The 20,966-nt window shown below is 43.9% G+C and overlaps 1 pseudogene; it reads right to left on the minus strand.

Annotated features, from left to right (window-relative positions):
• Positions 1 to 429: 429 nt before the first annotated feature.
• Positions 430 to 17,857, minus strand: LOC112073800 (adenosine receptor A1-like; annotated as a pseudogene).
• Positions 17,858 to 20,966: the final 3,109 nt, after the last annotated feature.

Below are 20,966 nucleotides of genomic sequence, written 5' to 3' on the forward strand. Positions count from 1 at the left end.
AGGGAGAGAGAGGAGAGCAGAGGTGTAGAGGGGGAGAGAGGAGCGGTGTAGATGGGAGGGGAGAGCAGCGGTGTTAGGGGGAGAGAGAGGAGAGCAGAGGTGTAGAGGGAGGAGGAGGGAGGAGCAGAAGTGTACAGGGAGAGGAAAGGAGAGCAGATGTGGTAGAGGGAGGGAGGGAGAGCAGAGGTGTACAGGGGAGGGAAGGAGAGCATAGGTTAGAGGGGAGGGAGGGGAAAGCAGAGGTGTACAGGGGAGGGAGAGAGAGCAAGAGGATGTAGAGGGGAGGAGAGGAGAGCAGAGGTGTAGAGGGGAGGGAGAGGAGAGCAGCGGTGTGAGTGGGGAGGGAGGAGGAGAGCAGCGGTTTGTAGAGGGAGGGAGAGTAGAGCCAGAGGTGTAGGGGAGGAGGGAGAGGAGAGCAGAGGTGTAGAGGGGAGGGGAGAGCAGCGGTGTAGAGGGGAGGGAGAGGAGGAGGGGAGAGTAGATGGGAGTGAGAGGAGAGAACAGAGCTCCACTCATTCCTCTGCTGTGCTTCTTGTGTCTTAAGACCCTGAATCAAGATACAGTATGTGTTCACAGCTGACGAGCTGCCACAGTAGCTATATTTAATTCACATTCACATCATTACATTCATATTAAGCCTTTCTCAGCTCAAATCAATACAGTTCAATAAACAGCAGGAAGATGAACCTTATCATTTGATAATTGGAACATCTGTAACCCTTTGAAGTCATATTTTCATGTTGTTTTATCCAGGCTGTATCACATCCGGCTGTGATTGGGAGTCCCGTAGGACGGCGCACAATTGGCCCAGCATCTTCTGGGTTTGGCTGTCATTGTAAATAAGAATTTGTTCTTAACTTGACTTGCCTAGTTAAATAAACATTTTATTTTATTTTATATATTACAAAAAAAATATGATTATTTTGTTTCGGTTTATAAGCCATCTTTGTACATTGTATAATGTAAAACATTTGATAACGTGACATTGATTAACCTCACAGTCAGTGTTGTGTTTTTCTTCATTTTGTGATGGGAATCATATCAATTACCAGTTCCTTTCCAATTTCACAATGTCATAAAGACCCAATGTTCTGTTAACTGTTAGTTGAAGCTTAGTGTCTTCAGATTAGTTTGTTATTAAAATGTCTCATTATCAAATGTTCTGTTAACTGTAAATTGAAGCTTAGTGTCTTCAGATTAGTTTGTTATTAAAATGTCTCATTATCAAAGAGACTTAGGCCTAGATTCAATCAGATCAAGCGTTAACTGGCGATAGCCGAAACCCCGTATATAGCTGATGTTTTGGCTGTGTCTGAGGTGTAATTACGTTGGAGCTGTCAAATCGGTGCAACTGCTCTTGATCATTGTCACAAAGCCACACCCCTCCCATTCACGTTAAGAAGTTCAGAACGAGAAAGTCTAGGCTATATAGACGATGCTCAAATTGAAAATCATTAAACAAAATAATGAGGATTTCTATCAGCCTAGATTACATCTAACATTCGAATCTGTAAACAAGGCTACATAGGATTCCGTGCAGCCAATGGCAATGTCCGTTTAGATATAATGCCAGGAGCAGCTTGTGGACTTGACAGCTCTAAAGCAGTTTCACCTCCGACATCTCCATAACAACCACTATAGGCTAAAGCGGATCTGATTGAATAGTGCCCTTACATTATTGCACATTTTTCATTACCCTTTTTTACTGTATAAACCCTAATACTCCTTTTCAGTGTCTTTACCGTATAAACCCTAATATTCCTTTTCAGTGTCTTTACCGTATAAACCCTAATACTCCTTTTCAGTGTCTTTACCGTATAAACCCTAATACTCCTTTTCAGTGTCTTTACCGTATAAACCCTAATACTCCTTTTCAGTGGTTTTATCATACAGTATAAACCCTAATAGAGTACCACAGAATGAGTCATAATACCCATAAAACTAAACGGTCAAAGAGGGAAATGGTTCCAATCGTTTTTCCACCATACATTTTTTTCCATAGGGGATTTAAAAACACTTAAAATAAGGGCTGTGTTTTGTGTAGRCTTACCCTGGCGTGACGTTTTGATAACCATGTAAATCTCTCTAGGACAAAGTGAATTTGATCAATATATGTGCCTGTTTTCACCGCCCCAAAATGAAATGCTAATTAGTTGCTAGTGTGTCTATCATAAAGAACTAAAAATGCCGTGTTGATCTGGATGAGACTGCCGAATCGAGGCAAAGGTAAGAATCTCTGGATTAACTATGAATCAATCAATCAAATGTATTTATAAAGCCATTCTTACATCAGCTGATATCTCAAAGTGCTTTACAGAAACACAGCCTAAAACCCCAAACAGCAAGCAATGCAGATGTAGAAGCACGGTGGCTAGGAAAAACTCCCTAGAAAGGCATTAACCTAGGAAGTAACCTAGAGAGGAACCAGGCTCTGAGGGGTGGCCAGTCCTCTTCTGGCTGTGCCGGGTGGAGATTATTACAGAACATGGCCAAGATGTTCAAATGTTCATAAATGACCAGTAGGGTCATGTTACCTAAATGTAGTAATGAATAAAATGGCTACATTTCTTTAAATGGACAATTCTGTTAACTGTCTTGTGCAAGTTTTAAATTGACACAGTACCTGTTAGCAAAGGTGTCAGCTAGAGATGGCGTGCATGGATTTCTACTTTGATGCTAATTAGCATTTTTCGAATCGGAGAGTAAATAGAGGCGAATATATTGATAAAAGTCACCTTGTCCGAGAGAGATTTACATGGTTATCAAAACGTCACACCAGGGTAAACCTACATGAAACACAGGCCTTATTGGAAGTGTTTCTGAAATCCCCTATGGGAAAAATGAATGGTGGAAAAACGATTGGAACCATTTACCTGTTTGACCGCTAGCTTTTATGGGTATTATGACACCTCCACCGTGGGGCTAAATACTCCTTTTCAATGTTTTTTCCTCCGCCTAAAACTCAAATACACCTCCGGCTGTTAAAATGTGATTTCACAGTCTGTAAGATATCTTTACAAGTCCTGCAAGTTGCCAAACTCTGCTCCTGAATCCTTCCATTCAGTAGGTATCATGCCACACTCCATTCAAAAAAAGTGTACACACACATCTAATGACTTTCAGGTGCAAGGTACGAAAAGTAAACTGATTAAACTTTTCTTTCACCATGTCACACTGCTCCATTGGTAGCTAGCTATACATTCAGAATGACTATGAGGATGCCTCTGACTCCTGTTAAACAACCTCTATTCATCTCCCAAGACAGAAACTCATAGGGTTTCTGACACATCAATKTAGAAACTCCCCTTTGTTATGGGGTTAGTTAGATATTGTTGAGCTCCATTGGGGGTTCCTGCTGTGTTGGGTCATCATTGTGAGACTGTGGCCGTTGGGGCTTGGCCTCCTGCATCTGCTCTAGTGAAGGCTGCTGCCCTTCTTGTGGTGGCGATAGAGCTGGCTGTGAGTCTCTGTTCGGATTAGGATTCCCGTTCCCGTTTCCATTCTGGTTCTCTTTCCTATCCTTCTCACTAGGCTGGTTCAAAATGGCGGGTACGTCCTTACAACAGAAGTACTGCTTCCAGATCTTCAGGAAAGCGTCTCGGAACTTCTTGATGCGGAAGGCGTAGACGATGGGGTTGACGGCTGAGTTGCCGTGCGTGAGTAATATAGCGATGTAGATCAGGAACAGGGGTTTGTCGCAGGTCGGACAGAACAACGTGATGCAGTTGATGATGTGGAGGGGAAGCCAGCTGATGGCGAACAGGAAGAGGACCAGGGCAAGCGACTTGGCCAGTTTGAGTTCCTTGTTGTAGTACTTGTTGGGATCGGTGTGGTTGGTGGTGCAAGCCTGTAAGAATAAAGATTACCTTTAAAAATGTATTATTGTAATTAACAAATAATAATTTATATAGCTTTTATAGGGGATCCATTTTCCCCGAGATAGATCCTCTAGTGGCCTAGGTTTTAGTCTGTTTCTGTTTTTGCCAACTCCTTATTTTTTATTTTATTTAACCAGGTAGGCCAGTTGAGAACAAGTTCTCATTTACAACTGCGACCTGGCCAAGATAAAGCAAAGCAGTTCGACAAAAACTCAGAGTTACACATAAACAAACGTATAGTCAATAACACAAAAGAAAAGAAAAATAGAAAAATCTATGTACTGTGTGTGCAAATGTAGAAGAGTAGGGAGGTCGGCAATAAATAGGCCATAGAGGTGAAAATCATTACAATTTACCATTAATACTGGAGTGATAGATGTGCAGATGATGATGTGCATGTAGAGATGCTGGGGTGCAAAAGAGCAAGAGGGTACGTAATAATATGGGGATGTGGTAGTCGGGTGTGACTTATGAGACTTATGACTTGGCATGACAATGAGTGACAAGGAATTGGCAAGATATCACAAACAGAGGTGGGGCCAGGCTACATAGATGGGAGGAGGGGGGATGGTCACCTCACCTTCTTGTTGAGTTGCTTGTGGATCATGTAGAAGATCTCTGTGTAGATGACCAGCATGAGGAGTAAAGGAGGCAGCACCTGTAGTGGAAAATAGTCCGGTCCTGGTTAGGTTAGCTCCAGTACCATGTTTTACCCATGCACTAGTTGAGCTACAGAGCTACTAAACAACAATGTGTATATCCCTGAAATGGTTTAGTTCAACAAACAACATCAGACGCCCTGACCTCAAGTCTTATGAACATAAGATACACTACATAAAGAGAGATGTTATAATACCCAGCTGATATACTACATAAAGAGAGATGTTATAATACCCAGCTGATATACTACATAAAGAGAGATGTTCTATATACCAAGCGTGATATACTACATAAAGAGAGATGTTATAATACCCCAGCTGATATACTCATAAAGAGAGATGTTATAGATACCAGGTGATAATACTACATAAAGAGAGAGGTATGTATAAATACCCAGCTGATATACTACATAAGAGAGATGGTCATATAATACCCAGCTGATACACTACATAGAAGAGAGATGTTATAATACCCAGCTGATTACTACATAAAGAGAGATGTTATAATACCCAGCTGTATATACTACATAAAGAGAGATGTTATAATACCCAGCTGATACACTACATAAAAGAGAGATGTTATAATACGCAGCCTGATATAACTACATAAAGAGAGATGTTATAATACCAGCTGATATACTAACATAAAGAATGACCAGCTATACATACATAAAGAAGATGATAATACCCAGCTGATACACGTCAACAATAGAAGAGAGATGTTATATACATAAAGAGATGGTTATTAGTTACCCAGCCGAAGAAGTTGGAAGTAAAAAGCCATATAGTCCATGCTGATTACGTTCTCAAACTGACAAGTGATGATAAGATCCTCGTTCAAGGAACCGTTCTGCTGTAGCCTGTAGGGAGGAAGAGAAAGGGGGGGATAGAGAGGGGGTTAACAGCAGACTCATACATTTCCTCAATGAAAACAATGTACTGAGCAAATGTCAAATTGCCTTTTTACCAAACTATCGTATGTCAGACCACGTATTCACCCTGCACACCTTAATTGACAAACAAACAAAGCAAAACAAAGGCAAAGTCTTCTCATGCTTTGTTGATTTAAAAAAAAMCTTGGACTCAATTTGGCATGAGGGTCTGCTATACAAATTGATGGAAAATGGTGTTGGGGAAAAACATACGACACTATAAAATCCAWGTACACAAACAACAAATGTGCGGTTAAAATGGGCAAAAAACACACACATTTCTTTCCACAGGGCCGTGGGGTGAGACAGGGATGCAGCTTAAGCCCCACCCTCTTCAACATATATATCAACGAATTGGCGAGGGCACTAGAACAGTCTGCAGCACCCGGCCTCACCCTACTAGAATCTGAAGTCAAATGTCTACTGTTTGCTGATAATCTGGTGCTTCTGATCTGGTGCTTCTGTCTCCAACTAAGGAGGGTCTATAGCAGCACCTAGTTCTTCTGCACAAATTCTGCCAAACCTGGGCCTTGACTGTAAATCTCAAYAAGACAAAAATAATGGTGTTCCAAAAAAGGTCCAGTCGCCAGGACCACAAATACAAATTCCATCTAGACACCGTTGCCCTAGAGCAAACAAAAAAATCTATACATACCTTGGCCTAAACATCAGCGCCACAGGTAACTTCCACAAAGCTGTGAACGAGCTGAGACAAGACAAGAAGGGCCTTCTATGCCATCAAAAGGAACATCAAATTCGACATACCAATTAGGATCTGGCTAAAAATACTTGAATCAGTTATAGAACCCATTGCCCTTTATGGTTGTGAGGTCTGGGGTCCGCTCATCAAGCAAGAATTCACAAAATGGGACAAACACCAAATTGAGACTCTGCATGCAGAATTCTGCAAAATTATCCTCTGTGTACAACGTAAAACACCAAATAATGCATGCAGAGCAGAATTAGCTGATACCCGCTAATGATCAAAATCCAGAAAAGAGCGGTTAAATTCTACAACCACCTAAAAGGAAGTGATTCCCAAACCTTCCATAACAAAGCAATCACCTACAGAGAGATGAACCTGGAGAAAAGTCCCCTAAGCAAGCTGCTCCAGACCCCACAGCGCCCCAGGASAGCAACATAATTAGAACCAACCAAATCATGAGACAACAAAAAGATAATTACTTGACACATTGGAAAGAATSAACAAAATATGTAGCAAACTAGTGTGCTACTTGGCCCTAAACAGAGAGAACCCAGTGGCCTGACCACTGTGACTGACCCAAACTTAAGGAAAGCTTTGACTATGTACAGACTCAGTGAGCATAGMCTTGTATGACAATATTAGAGACACATATTTCCCTCAGATTACACAGATCCACAAAGAATTCGAAAACAAACCCAATTTTGATAAACTCCCATATCTACTGGGTGAAATACCACAGTGTACCATCACAGCAGCAATATTTGTGACCTGTTGCCACAAGAAAAGGGCAACCAGTGAATAACAAACATCATTGTAAATACAACCCATATTTATGTTTATTTATTTTCCCTTTTGTACTTTCACTATTTGCACATCGTTACAACACTGATTATATACATAATATGACATTTGAAATGTCTTTATTCTTTTGGAACTTCTGTGAGTGTAATGTTTACTGTACATTTTTATTGTTTATTTCACTTTTATTTATTATCTATTTCACTTGCTTTGGCAATGTTAACATATGTTTCCCATGCCAATAAAGCCCTTGAATTTAATTGAGAGGGAGATAGAGAGAGGTGTTATTTACTTTGAATTGAGTAAGATGTATAGGATACATTGTATATCAAACAGCAGAACTAGAATAGGTGGAATTTATAAAATACATGATTGAAAGGACAATTGGGGAGCCTGAACGGGCAGCCCTATGGGCCCTGTTCAAAAGTAGTGCACTATATAGAGAATAGGGTTCTATAGGGCCCTGGTCTAAAGTAGTGCACTATATAGAGAATAGGGTTCCATACGCTCTGGTCTAAAGTAGTGCACTATATAGAGAATAGGGTTCTATAGGGCTCTGGTCTAAAGTAGTGCACTATATAAGAATAGGGTTCTATAGGGCTCTGTCTAAGTAGTGCACTATATAGAGAATAGGGTTCTATAGGGCTCTGGTCTAAAGTAGTGCACTATATAGAGAATAGGGTTCTATAGGGCTCTGTCTAAAGTAGTGCACTATATAGAGAATAGGGTTCTATAGGGCTCTGGTCTAAAAGTAGTGACATATATAGAGAATAGGGTTCTATAGGGCTCTGGTCTAAAGTAGTGCACTATATAGAGAATAGGGTTCTATAGGCTCTGGTCTAAAGTAGTGCACTATATAGAGAATAGGGTTATATAGGGCTATGGTCTAAAGTAGTGCACTATTAGAGAATAGGGTTCTATAGGGCTCTGGTCTAAAGTAGTGCACTATATAGAGAATAGGGTTCTATAGGGCTCTGGTCGCTAAAGTAGTGCACACTATATAGAGAATAGGGTTCCATAGGGCTCTGGTCTAAAATAGTGCACTATATAGAGAATAGGGAGCCATTTCGGACACAGCCAATGTCACACGCAATTAGCAAACAACACACAACTCCTTAAAAGACATAGCTACCTACCTCCAGAGGTTGTTCCACCCAGCATGGGGGTCAAGCCCACGATGAAGCCACAGTCCAACACACACCACCGCCACGGCCGCTCGCTGCTTTGTCACCACACGCTTATAGCTGTAGAGTAGAGAGTTGAGTTAGGTCACCTCTACCCTAACACATGGAGTTAAGTCACCCTCTGCCCTAACACAAGGAGTAGTCACCTATACCATAACACAAGGAGTTAGTCACCTATACCATAACACAAGGAGTTAGTCACCTATACAACCAAACAAGGAGTTAGTCACCTATACCATAAACACAAGGAGTTAGTCACCTATACCATAACACAAGGAGTTAGTCACCTATACCATAAACAACAAGAGTTAGTCACCTATACCATAACACAGGAGTTAGTCACCTATACCCTAACAACAAGGAAGTTAGTCACCTCTACCATGACACAAGGAGTTAGTCACCTATACCATAACACAAGGAGTTAGTCACCTATACCATAACACAAGATAGATCACCAGTACCATAACACATGGAGTTAGTCACCTCTACCATACACAAGGAGTTAGTCACCTATACCACAGACACAAGGAGTTAGTCACCTATACCATAACACAAGGAGTTAGTACACCTATACCATAAACACAGAGTTAGTCACCTATACCCTAACACAAGGAGTTAGTCACCTCTACCATGACACAAGGAGTTAGTCACCTATCCATAACACAAGAGTTAGTCACCTATACCATAACACAAGGAGTTAGTCAACCAGTACCATAACACATGGAGTTAGTCACCTCTACCATGACACAAGGAGTTAGTCACCTACCATAAACACATGAGTTAGTCACCTATACCATAACACAAGAGTCTAGTCACCTAGTACCATAACACAGGAGTTAGTCACCATACCATAACACAGGAGTTAGTCACCTAACCATGAACACAAGAGTTAGTCACCCTACTACCATAACACCAAAAGGAGTTGTAAGTCACCTATACCCATAACACAAGAGTTTAGTCACGCCTATTACCATACATAAGGAGTTAGTCACCTATACCATAAACAAGGATTAGTCACGCTATACCCAAACACAAGGAGTTAGTCACCTATACCATAACACATGGAAGGTTAGTCACCTAATAACCTAAACCAAGGAGTTAGATCCCAATCTACGTCTACACATGAACACAAGATTCGCAGTCACCTATTACCATAACACAAGAGATTAGTTCACCTTTGGTATACCATAACAACAAGGAGTTAGTCACCCAGTACCATAACACAGGAGTTAGTCACCCCTCTACCATGACACAAGAGTTAGTCACCTATACCATAACACAAGGGTTAGTCACCATATAACCAAACACAAGGAGTAGTCACCCATACTCATAACCACCAAGGAGTACACCAGTACCATAACACATGGAGTAGTCACCGATACCATAACACATGGATTATCAACCTATACCATAACACAAGGAGTTAGTCACCTAACATAACCACAAGGAGTTATTCACCTACGCTAACACAGGAGTTATCACCTATAGCCATAACATTAAGAGGTTAGTCACCTATACCATAACACAAAAAGGAGTTAGTCACCATTACCCTAACACAAGGAGTTAAGTCACCTATACCTAACAATAAGGAGTTAGTCACCTATACCCTAACACAAGGAGTTCAGTCACCTATACCATAACATTAAGGGAGTTAGTCACCTATTACCATAAACAAGAGTTAGTCACCTATACACACAACCACAAGGGAGGTAGTCACCATACCCTAAACACATGGACGTTAGTTCACCTCACCATAACACAAGGAGTTAGTCACCTATACCATAACACAAGGAGTTAGTCACCTATACCACAACACAAGGAGTTAGTCACCTATACCCTAACACATGGAGTTGGTTCACCACACACTTATAGCTTCAAGAAAAAGTGAGATTCACAAAAAATGTTTGTGAGAATCTCACTTGGTCTTAAAAAAAGGTTCTTAAACATTGACAATAAAAATACAATGTTAACTTTGTGTCTGTAACTCCCTGCACCACAAACARGAAAAGCATAGTAGWGTGTGTGCTAACCCCCTTTTCTTWAAATTTTAAATACAGCTTTTMAAAAAAAAGAAAACCACAAAATGTAGAACTATACTCATGATATGCCTTCTCATCCCTCCTCCCTCCAACCACTGCAATCTTTTTATTTTCACTCGAAGCGATGACAGTGATTTATGGTTTTATAAATGTTTACTAAATCTCAATATTCACATACAGTACTAATGTATACCCCAAACACAACCACACACACACACAACCACACACTAACACACACACACACGTGACACACACACACACACACACACACACACACACACACACACTCACACACACACTCACACACACACACACACACACTAGTGTAGATAACGCACATAGCTCCCATAACAGCCTGACGGTTTAATAACATAAGAAATGGTTTCTTATCAAACGTACAAAATGATTCACACTGCCTATTGTTTCCTCTTGCGTTACTCTGACCATGTGCATATCATGTAGATTAGTGAGAGGTGGTGGGAGTGGCATTTCAGCTACCCTCTCTTAAGCCTGTGTGTTTTTTACAGGTCGGATTTAGATTGATGCATTATTAGGGTATATTACATGTATGATGATGACGACTGTTTAATGATGAAAACAAATCCAGAAATTTATTTTAATCCAATATTGACACTAAATTGTCCATTATGGACTGTTCCTTTTTCATATGGTCCAATAGGGACAGTTCCTTTTTCATATGTCCTAATATGGGACAGTCCTTTTACATACATGGTCCAATGGGACAGTTCCTTTTTTCATATGTGCCAATAGGGACAGTTCCTGTTTCAATTGGTCAACAATAGGGACAGTTCCTTTTTCATATGGTCCAATGCTGGACCGTTCCTTTTTCATATGCGTTTAACTAGGGACACGTTCCTTTTTCATAATGGTTCAATAGGGACCGTTCCTTTTATCATATGGTCCAATAGGACAGTTTAGCATTGGCCATACATTTTTATTATGGGTCCAATTAGGGGACAGTTCTTTTTTAATTGGTCCAATAGTGGACCAGTCCTTCATTATATGAGGAATGCTCCTCTTTTCATATGGTCCAATAGGACAGTTCTTTGCATATCGAATACTGGTCCAATTAGGACAGTTCCTTTTCATATGGTCCAAGTAGGGGATCCGATTCCTTTTGTGCCTTTGGTCATACCAGAAGCCACTGGCAATGATGTGATATATTATTATATAAGGTGGAAGATATATGTTTAAATTATACGTTGTAAGACTGTCGCTGGTCGGATGAGATGTGGTTATTTTTCCTGTATGAAGTGTTTTAATAGTGTCGCTGTAGAAAGAGGCGATTTGGCATGTATGACGCTAACTGTGATTACTCAGAGAAAGTTTTAATTAATAGAAAACTACACTCAGAAGACAGAAAAGTAGGAGTATTCAGTCTCTATACTAACTGCCAGGACAGGAGACCAATCCTTTTCTCTCTTCTTTTCTTTCTCACTCTCTCAGTGTCTACTCATTCGTTGTCTCTTCTGGCTCTTATCTCTATAGATCTCGCTATTCCTATCTTATCCGCTTGCTCTCTCTCTCTCTTGATCTTCTATCAGTCATCTTCCTTCTCTCTCTTCCATGCTCTCTCTGCTCTCTCTCTCTCTCTCTCTCTCTCATTATCATGATAAATTCTCAATCTCTCTCCAGCTCTCTCTCTGTCATGACAAATTAAACCATTCACAATCTATCTCACAAGTCAAAGTGGCTTCGTTAAAAAAGGATTCAAAGCAAGTATATCATGTGCTAACAATATTCTACAACAAATGGACCACATTCTCTCCTCCTCAGTCTTCCTCTGCTTCTCCTCAGCAGCATACGCCCCATTCTCCTCCTCAGTCTCCCTCTGACTCTCCTCAGCAGCATAGCCCCATTCTCCTCCTCAGTAACTCCCTCTGACTCTCTCTCGCAGCATAGCCCCATTCTCCTCCTCAGTCTCCCTCTGACTCTCCTCAGGTAACTAATAAAAAAAGAAAAAAAGAAAGACAAAAAAACATAAAGTAAAAAGAAAAAAAGAAAGAAAAAACAAAATAAAACAAAAAAAAAGAAAAAAAAAGAAAAAAAACAAGAAAAAAAAAAAAAAAAATCGCGTCATAAGTGTATAAAACCATATAACAAAATACAACAAAAAAAATAGAAAAATATTTCAGAAGGATAAGCAAACAACAAGAAACAACAAGCAAGAAAAAGAAGAACGCAAAAGACGAACAAAACCAAACACAAGAAACTGCAAAGCAAAACGGACAACACCAAAACACTAGAAAAAAACGAAAAAAAAAAACAAAACAAGAAAAAAGAACAAAGCGAAAAAACAAAAGAGAAAACGAACAGAAAAAAGAAACAGAAAGACAAGACGAAAAAAACAACGAGCAGACAGAAGGCACAACGCAAGAGAACTTGAAAAACAAACAAAACCACGAAGTGTGCGATCTCAGTCTCCTCTGACCTTCTCTCAAGGCCGCATAGCCCCATTCTCCTCCTCAGTCTCCCTTCTGACTCTCCTCAGCAGCAATAGCCTCCATATCTCCTCCTCAGTCTCCCTCTGACTCTCCTCAGTCAGCATAGCCCATTCCTCCTCCTAGTCTCCCTCTGACTCTCCTCAGCAGCAAGCCCATTCTCCTCCTCAGTCTCCCTCTGATTCTCCTCAGAGCATAGCCCATTCTCCTCTTCCTTCATGCCTCCTCTTCCTTTCTGATTTTCATCCTCAGCAGCATAGTCCCCACTCTCCTTCTTCCTCAAGGCATGTCTCTTCCCTGTCCATGCACACCCACTTCCTCATCCTAAGATTCTCATCAAAGCCAGATCATAGCCAAGATTCTAAGTCGGTCAGTTCTCTCCGGCTTGACTTCTAAAAAATGCGCAGCCTTAGCACAATAGAAGCGTCCGATAGTCTATACCATCTCAGTCTCCCTCTGGTCTTCGCTTCTCAAAGTACTCCTCTGATCTCTACATAACTCGCGCACCAGTCATCTCTCTGCATTCTCCTTGCACGCAGCTACTACGCTTCCCTGCTTCTCTCACGCACGACCATAGCCCCATTCTCCTCTCCATCTATCCCTCTATCTCCTGCTATCTCGCATGCCATAGCAGTCTCCTCTCTGATCTCTCCTCCTGTCGCGACATAGCTCCCCGTCTCGTCAGCTCCCTCCTCCAGTCTCAACCTACTGGCTATCTACCGTGCAGTCATCCCCCTGCGTCTCCTCCTAGCAGTCTACCTCTGACTCTCCTCAAGGGCCCTCCACCCATTCTCCAGCCTCCTCGTCTCCTCTGTATCCTCACAAGAAGCATAGCCCCATTCTCCGCTTACCACCACAACTTCAAAGTTCCGCTCTGACTGACTCTCCTCAGGTTCAGCATACGCCCATAATTGAATGCACTAGATGTAACGCAACTCAACAAACGTAAACACGCAGCCAACCAGCTACTAACTAACACCTACAACCCACAGACACCAAGAGAACAAAGACCAACGAAAGAAAACAAACCAGGAAACAAGCAGCTCAATCAGACCTCCCATTGCAAAATTACTCCATCAGCGCTTGCAAGGGTCAAGGCCACATAAGCGCAAGCCAGCACCCGCCCCATTCTCCCTCCCAAGATCCTCCCCTCTAGGAGCCCCTCTCCTCAGAAGACAAGCATAAGCCCATTCTCCACTCACTCCAGTCTCACAAAAAAGACCACCTGAAACAGAGAACAGCCAACTGAATCTCCTCACACAACGCAGAACCGAAATGCAGGCGACAACAACCACTCTCTTCCTCCTCAGGAAGAAGCCACTCTCCCCTCCTGATAATCTCCTCACAAGAAGCATAGCCAAATAACACATATTGGCTCAAAAACATGCCCTCAAGACCTCTCAAGACCACTCTGGAATAAACGATAAATCTTCACATACCGGCCAACACTACAAAGAGCACAAAAAAACGAGCAGAACCGCGAACAAATGAAACAAACCAAAACTCAGCAAGACAAACTCAGGCCAGAGACAAGAAGAGTAACAGAAAAGAAGATACCAAAAAACGCAGCAGGCATGTTTTGTTGAACCGCAGGAAGCAAACAAAAAAACGAACAGAAAAAAGCGAGAAAGCACGCGAACGAACCACGCAATAGCCCCATTTCCTCTCTTCTCAGTCTCCCTCTGACATCTCCCTCAGCAGCATAAGCCCATTCTCCTCCTCAGTCTCCCTCTGATTCTCCTCTGCAGCATAGGGCCCAATTCTCTGCCTGTCTCCTCTGCTTCGCCTCAGCAGCATAGCCCTGTTCTCCCTCCTCAGTCTCCCTCTATCTCCTCAAGCGCCAGCATGCCCCATTCTTCCTCCTAGTTCCCTCTACCTCCTCAAGAGCAATAGCCCATTTCTCCTCAGTCTCCCTCTGATTCTCCTCAGAGCATAGCCCCAAACCTTTTGTTTTACTCTGAACATCAGCCAGTAGTGGGTGTGTCATTTTTGTTACTGTCACAGACTCACTCGGTCCACTGTAACACAAACCAATATCCTCATCTTTCAAAAAAGAAAGCCGTCTCCCCAAAATACTGCAAAAACAAACAACAAATTATAATGCATAGGTGCTCTTTTATTAATTAAATAAGCCGACGCGTTTTGGCCTCAACGGTATCCTCTATGGTATTCTCCTCTAATATCTTTCAGTAAGTCCCATAGAAAATGGACAAATACTGTAAGTTGAACAGCAAAAAGCAGCACAGCGACAGCAGAGAAGAGTAAGACAGACAGAGATGCGATTTTCTCCACACAGTGACGGCAGATAAGAAAGAGTAAGACAGACAGAGATGTGATTTTCTCCACACGGTGACGGCAGAGAAGAAAGAGTAAGACAGACAGAGATGTGATTTTCTCCACACAGTGACGGCAGATAAGAGTAAGACAGACAGAGATGTGATTTTCTCCACACGGTGACGGCAGATAAGAAAGAGTAAGACAGACAGAGATGTGATTTTCTCCACACGGTGACGGCAGAGAAGATAGAGTAAGACAGACAGAGATGTGATTTTCTCCACACAGCTTGTTAGTTTCTCACCCTTCCTTCACTAGATTCCTGAGGACAAAAAAAAAGCTAATTAGAGCTTCTTGTATCAGCTCTGCTATGGTAAGCTGTCAGTGTGTGTGTGTCTTCACACGTTTGTGTGTGTCAGAGTCCCTCCCTTCTCCATGCCTACAGGGAATTGGCAGTGAGGATAGGATATAGGACATCCTAGTCAAATAAGAAACAGATAAATGAATGTCAGGAGAGGAAACATGTTGTGAGAGAAGTATAGGAGACACCTATAAGCAAGCACACACCTTCCTTCCCCTCCACTCCTCCACCACTCCTTCCCCCCACCTCTGCACCACCACCTCTCCCCTCCACCACCATCGCTCCTTCCTCGCATCCGACACGGAAGGTGTATTAGCACTCTCCTTCCCCTCCAGCACCTCCTTCCCTCCCATCCAACAACTCCTTCACCTCCACACGCTCCTCCTCTCCCACACCTCCTCCATTCCACTCCTCTGAGCACTCCGATCCTCCTCCCTCCATCTCTGACTCCCACATCCACACCTCCTCCCTCGCATCCACACCTCTTCTCCTCCACACCTCCTCCCCATCACACCTCCTTCTCCTCCTCCCTCCACACCTCCTCCACTGCCACACCTTCCTCCTCCACACACCTCCTTCCCTCCACACCTCGTCCCAACCACCACCACCTTCCCACCATGCCCCACCTCTTCATCCCTCCTCCCATCCACACACTCCTCTCCACACCTCCTTCTCCTCTTCCCCTCCACACCCCCCTCCACACCTCCCTCCCCATCAACACACCTTACTGCTATTACATCCACACCTCCTTCTCTTCCTCCTCCCCCTCTTCCTTCACCCTCCACACCCTGCTTCTACCTCTTCCCATCCACAACTACCTCCTCCTCCCCTCATCACACCTCCTCTCCCTACACTACCCAACCATCAACACCCTCCATACCCACTGCCTCCACCCTCACCTCCTTCCATTACCACGACCATCTCTCCTCCACATCACTCCTCCTCCTCCTCATCCCCCACTCTCCGCCTCGCATCCAACGCACACTCCTTCTCCTACTTTCCCATCCACACAGCTAGCCTCCTCCCCTCCCCATACCACCACTCCTTCTCCCCTCTTCCCATCCCACACCTCTCCTCGCACACCACTCCTCCTCTTCCTCAGCTCCCCCCCTACCTCCACACCCTCATCCTCCTCCCCCCTCCACAGCCTCCTCCTCATCATACAACCATGCTTCAACCTCACCCCGATACTCCTTTTTCTTACATCCCTCATCATCATCATCACTCAGTAAAGTGCAATTTATCCCACCTGCTATATAATAGCCTATAACTGGGATGGCACAGGAGAGAAGCGCAGAGGCTGCTGAGGGGAGAACGGGCCTCATAATAATGTCTGGAACAGAGCAAATAGAATGGCATCAAAAACACATGGAAATCATGTGTTTGATTATATTTGATACCATTCCACTAATTCCACTCCGTCATTACCACGAGCCAGTTCTCACCCAATTAAGGTGCCACCACACTCCCTGTGCTATGGTCAGTGTACAGTAGAAGACACAATGAGCTGGTTTGGGTTTACCTGGTTGGATCTTGACCCTGAGATAGCGGTCAATCGCGATGGGCCAGGAGGGCCAGGATGGAAACTTTTGCGTCGTACCCAGCACCGTGCACGCGACCATCAGGCAGCTGTAGAAGTGAGTTGGAGTCCGATGCTGATAGTTATCGCCAAGGGGATGACGAAGGGCTCCCACTGCGATATCCGCCAGGGCCAGAGAAACGATGAAACAGAATGTTGTGTCTCTCAACGACTTGTTAATTTTCACCGCCCAGACCACCATCACATTACCCAGGACGGAGAAGACGGCAATCACCACCTCCATGCCGATGTAGAGCGCCTGGGCTGGAGCGAGTGCTTCAGACATCCTTACAGTCTATTATATAGTCCAAATGAGAGAACTAGGTATTATTCCAACAACAGCTAGCTTGRAAAGCCAACAAAATAATCATTTGAGTAGGGTTACACTCCTATAGTGCAAATTGATTTGTGCGTTGTGCGCCCATTCAATGTCCRTTCTACAGTGGCCACATCACTTGGATTATTCAATTTTCACCATACTGACGTTCTGATACACATCCAGTTTGTGAAGCGATTTAGCATCATATGGACACCAAGAAGCAGATCTAGGAATGAATGGCTAGGCCTATTCTTTGACGGTGTAGTAGACTGGTAGTTCAGAGATTATTGTGGTGCGTTGCTGCTCCTGTCCTCGTCCAAAACCCTGTTCCACCGTTTAGCTGGATCCACCTGCGCTCGGGGAAGGGACCTTGCCGCCGAGTATTGTTTATTATTAACCCCTAGGTAATCACTTCATCATCTTCTTCTTAACCTATTTTATCCACAATTTSTCAGTTACCAGTTAAAAAAAAGCACCACTTCAAGATGAAGAAAAATCGTTCGGGAAAGTATTTAGTGGACAAAGTACGAAGACTGAGCACACACTGGTTGAATCAACGTTGTTACCACGCAATGAAATTACTTTGAACCAACTTGGAATAGACGTTGAATTGACGTCTGTGCCCAGTGGGCAGAGGTTTCTTTCTCTCCATGCTGTGCAAGGCGGCAGCTCAAATCAAATGCTCAACTGCAATCCCGGTGCCCGTGCCCGTGCCCGTGCCCGTGCGCCGTGCTCTTTCCCGTTGTGCTTTGAGAGTCAAAGCAATGCGTGACCTAAAATATTATTTTCGCGCTTGTCTCTCGCTCTTCTTTGTTTTGGTCCCACACGCTCTGATGTCTCCTTCTCTGTGTCATTATGCTATTACTCTGATTTGAACCTTGGCCGTGGCCGTCCCATAGATGTCGCTCTCTCTTTGTGCCAACGGGCGAATGGCGATTATACTCACTCTTTGATTTATATAGTAGGCTTACTCCGAGGATATCCTAGACTATTTATTTGGGATTGAATTATTCTCCCTCCCACCCCGGTGTCAATTCGATTGTGAAAACGTTACTCACAATCAACGGTTCTCGTTGATTACTCTGTTGTGACAAGGGTGTGAGTGGTTCAAATCAAATCCCTGTGAAAGGAGACTTCGAATAGGAGACAATGGACGAGAGAAAAATAAAAGAGAGGATGTTATGCAGTAGACTGCAGTCCAACTAAAATCAATCCAATTTGATTGGTCACATACACGTGGTTAGCAGATGTTATTGCGAGTGTAGCGAAATGCTTGTGCTTAATTCCCGACAGTGCAGTAATATCTTAACAATTCCACAACTACCTAATACATACAAATCTAAGTAAAGGAATGGAATAAGAATATATACATATAAATATATGGATGAGCAATGACCAAGCGGCATAGGCAAGATGCAATAGATGGTATAAAATACAGTTAATACATATGAGATGAGTAACGCAAGATATGTAAACTTTATTAAAGTGGCATTATTAAAGTGACTAGTGATCCATTWATTAAAGTGGCCAATGATTTAAAGTCTGTATGTAGGCAGCAGCCTTTCTTTGTTAGTGATGGCTGTTTAACATCAGCCTTGAGATAGATGCAATTTTTCAGTCTCTATTTCCCAGCTTTGATGCACCTGTACTGACCTTGCCTTCTGGGTGGTAGCAGGGTGAACAGGCAGTGGCTCGGGTGGTTGTTGTCCTTGATGATCTTTTTGGCCCTCCTGTGACATCGGGTGCTGTAGGTGTCCTGGAGGGCAGGTAGTTTGCCCCCGGTGATGCATTGTGCAGACCGCACCACCCTCTGGAGAGCCCTGCGGGTGTGGACAGTGCAGTTGCCGTACCAGGCGGTGATACAGCCCGACAGGATGCTCTCAATTGTGCATCTGTAAAAGTTTGTGAGGGTTTTAGGTGACAAGCCACATTTCTTCAGCCTTCTGAGGGTGATGAGGCGCTGTTGTGGCTTCTTCACCACACTGACTGTGTGGGTGGACCATTTCAGTTTGTCCGTGATGTGTACGCCAAGGCACTTAAACCTTTCCACCTTCTCCACTGCTGTCCCGTCGATGTGGATAGGGGGATGCTCCCTCTGCTGCTTCCTGAAGTTCACCATCATCTCCTTTGTTTATTGACGTTGAGTGAGAGGTTGTTTTCCTGACACCACACTCCGAGTGCCCTCACCTCCCCCCTACAGGCTGTCTCGTCGTTGTTGGTCATCAAGCCAACTACTGTTGTGTCGTCTGCACACTTGTGATTGAGTTGGAGGTGTGCATGGCCACGCAGTCATGAGTGAACAGGGAGTACAGGAGGGGGCTGAGCACGCACCCTTGTGGGGCCCCAGTGTTGAGGATCAGCAAAGTGGAGATGTTGTTTCCTACCTTCACCACCTGGGGGCGTCAGCCAGTGTTAGAAGTCTGTAATAATAGCGTTAACACTACTTATTGTTAGTTTTTTTTGGGATCCCGATTAGCTCTTGTAGAGGCAGCAGTTACTCTTCCTGTGGTCCACTACAGTAGACTACTTTTATAACAGCTGTGTTTAGATTTTAGCACTAACTCTGGCTCCTGCCCTAGCCTCCTTCACTAGCTCCTGCCTAGCTAGCTCCCCTGCCCTATCTAGCTCCCTGCCCCAACCTAGCTCCCTGCCCTACCTAGCTTCCCTGCCCTAGCCTAGCTCCTTGTACTAACCTAGCTCCCTGCCCTAGCCTAGCTCCTGTACTAACCTAGCTCCTGCCTCCTACCTAGCTCCCTGCCCTAGCCTAGCTCCCTGCCCCTAGCCTAGCTCCCTTCACTACATCTAGCTCCTGCCCTAGCCTAGCTCCTTGTACTAACCTAGCTCCCTGCCCTAGCCTAGCTCCCTGCCCTAGCCTAGCTCCCTGCCCTAACCTAGCTCCCTGCCCTAGCCTAGCTCCTTGTACTAACCTAGCTCCTGCCTAGCTAGCTCCCTGCCCTAGCCTAGCTCCCTTCACTAATCTAGCTCCCTGCCCTAGCCTAGCTCCCTTCACTAATCTAGCTCCCTGCCCTAGCCTAAGCTCCCTTCACTAATCTAGCTCCCTGCCCTAGCCTAAGCTCCTTGTACTAACCTAGCTCCCTGCCTAGCCTAGCTCCTTGTACTAACCTAGCCCCCTGCCCTAACCTAGCTCCCTGCCCTAGCCTAGCTCCTGCCTAGCCTAGCTCCCTTCATTAATCTAGCTCCCTGCCTAGCCTAGCTCCCTTCACAATCTAGCTCCCTGCCCTAGCCCTAGCTCCCTTCACTAATCTAGCTCCCTGCCTAGCTAGCACCTTGTACTAACCTAGCTCCGTGTACTAACCAAGCTCTTCACCTAATCTAGCTCCTGCACCTAATCTAGCTCCTGCCCTACTAGCTCCCTCCAATCTAGCTCCTGCCCTAATCTAGCTCCCTGCCGCCTGTCTCCTGTTTAGTCCATGTTATGTAAGTGAGTGTCAGAGCACAGTACACCATCTGGGACCTCTTTCCCTCTTAATGTAGCTCTCTCTCTCATCTCTTTTCCATTACTCTCTCTCCCTCTCGTCTTGTCTCTCGCTCTTTCTCTCTCTACCCTCGCTCTGTCTCTCTCTTTTCATTAATTTTCTGCACTCCCTCTTTATGCTGATAGATGAGGACCCAAATAGCCGACTAATAGTAACAGAGTCTTTATTCCAAGTATTAAAACAAATAATGATTCTCCTGGATATAATAATGGGTAAATCCAAAACAGGAAACTGAAATCCTCTACGTCAATAGAGAAGGAACGACTGGAGACGCGACC

Source organism: Salvelinus sp. IW2-2015, unplaced genomic scaffold, assembly GCF_002910315.2.
Source record: "Salvelinus sp. IW2-2015 unplaced genomic scaffold, ASM291031v2 Un_scaffold2371, whole genome shotgun sequence".
NCBI classification, from domain to species: Eukaryota; Metazoa; Chordata; class Actinopteri; order Salmoniformes; family Salmonidae; genus Salvelinus; species Salvelinus sp. IW2-2015.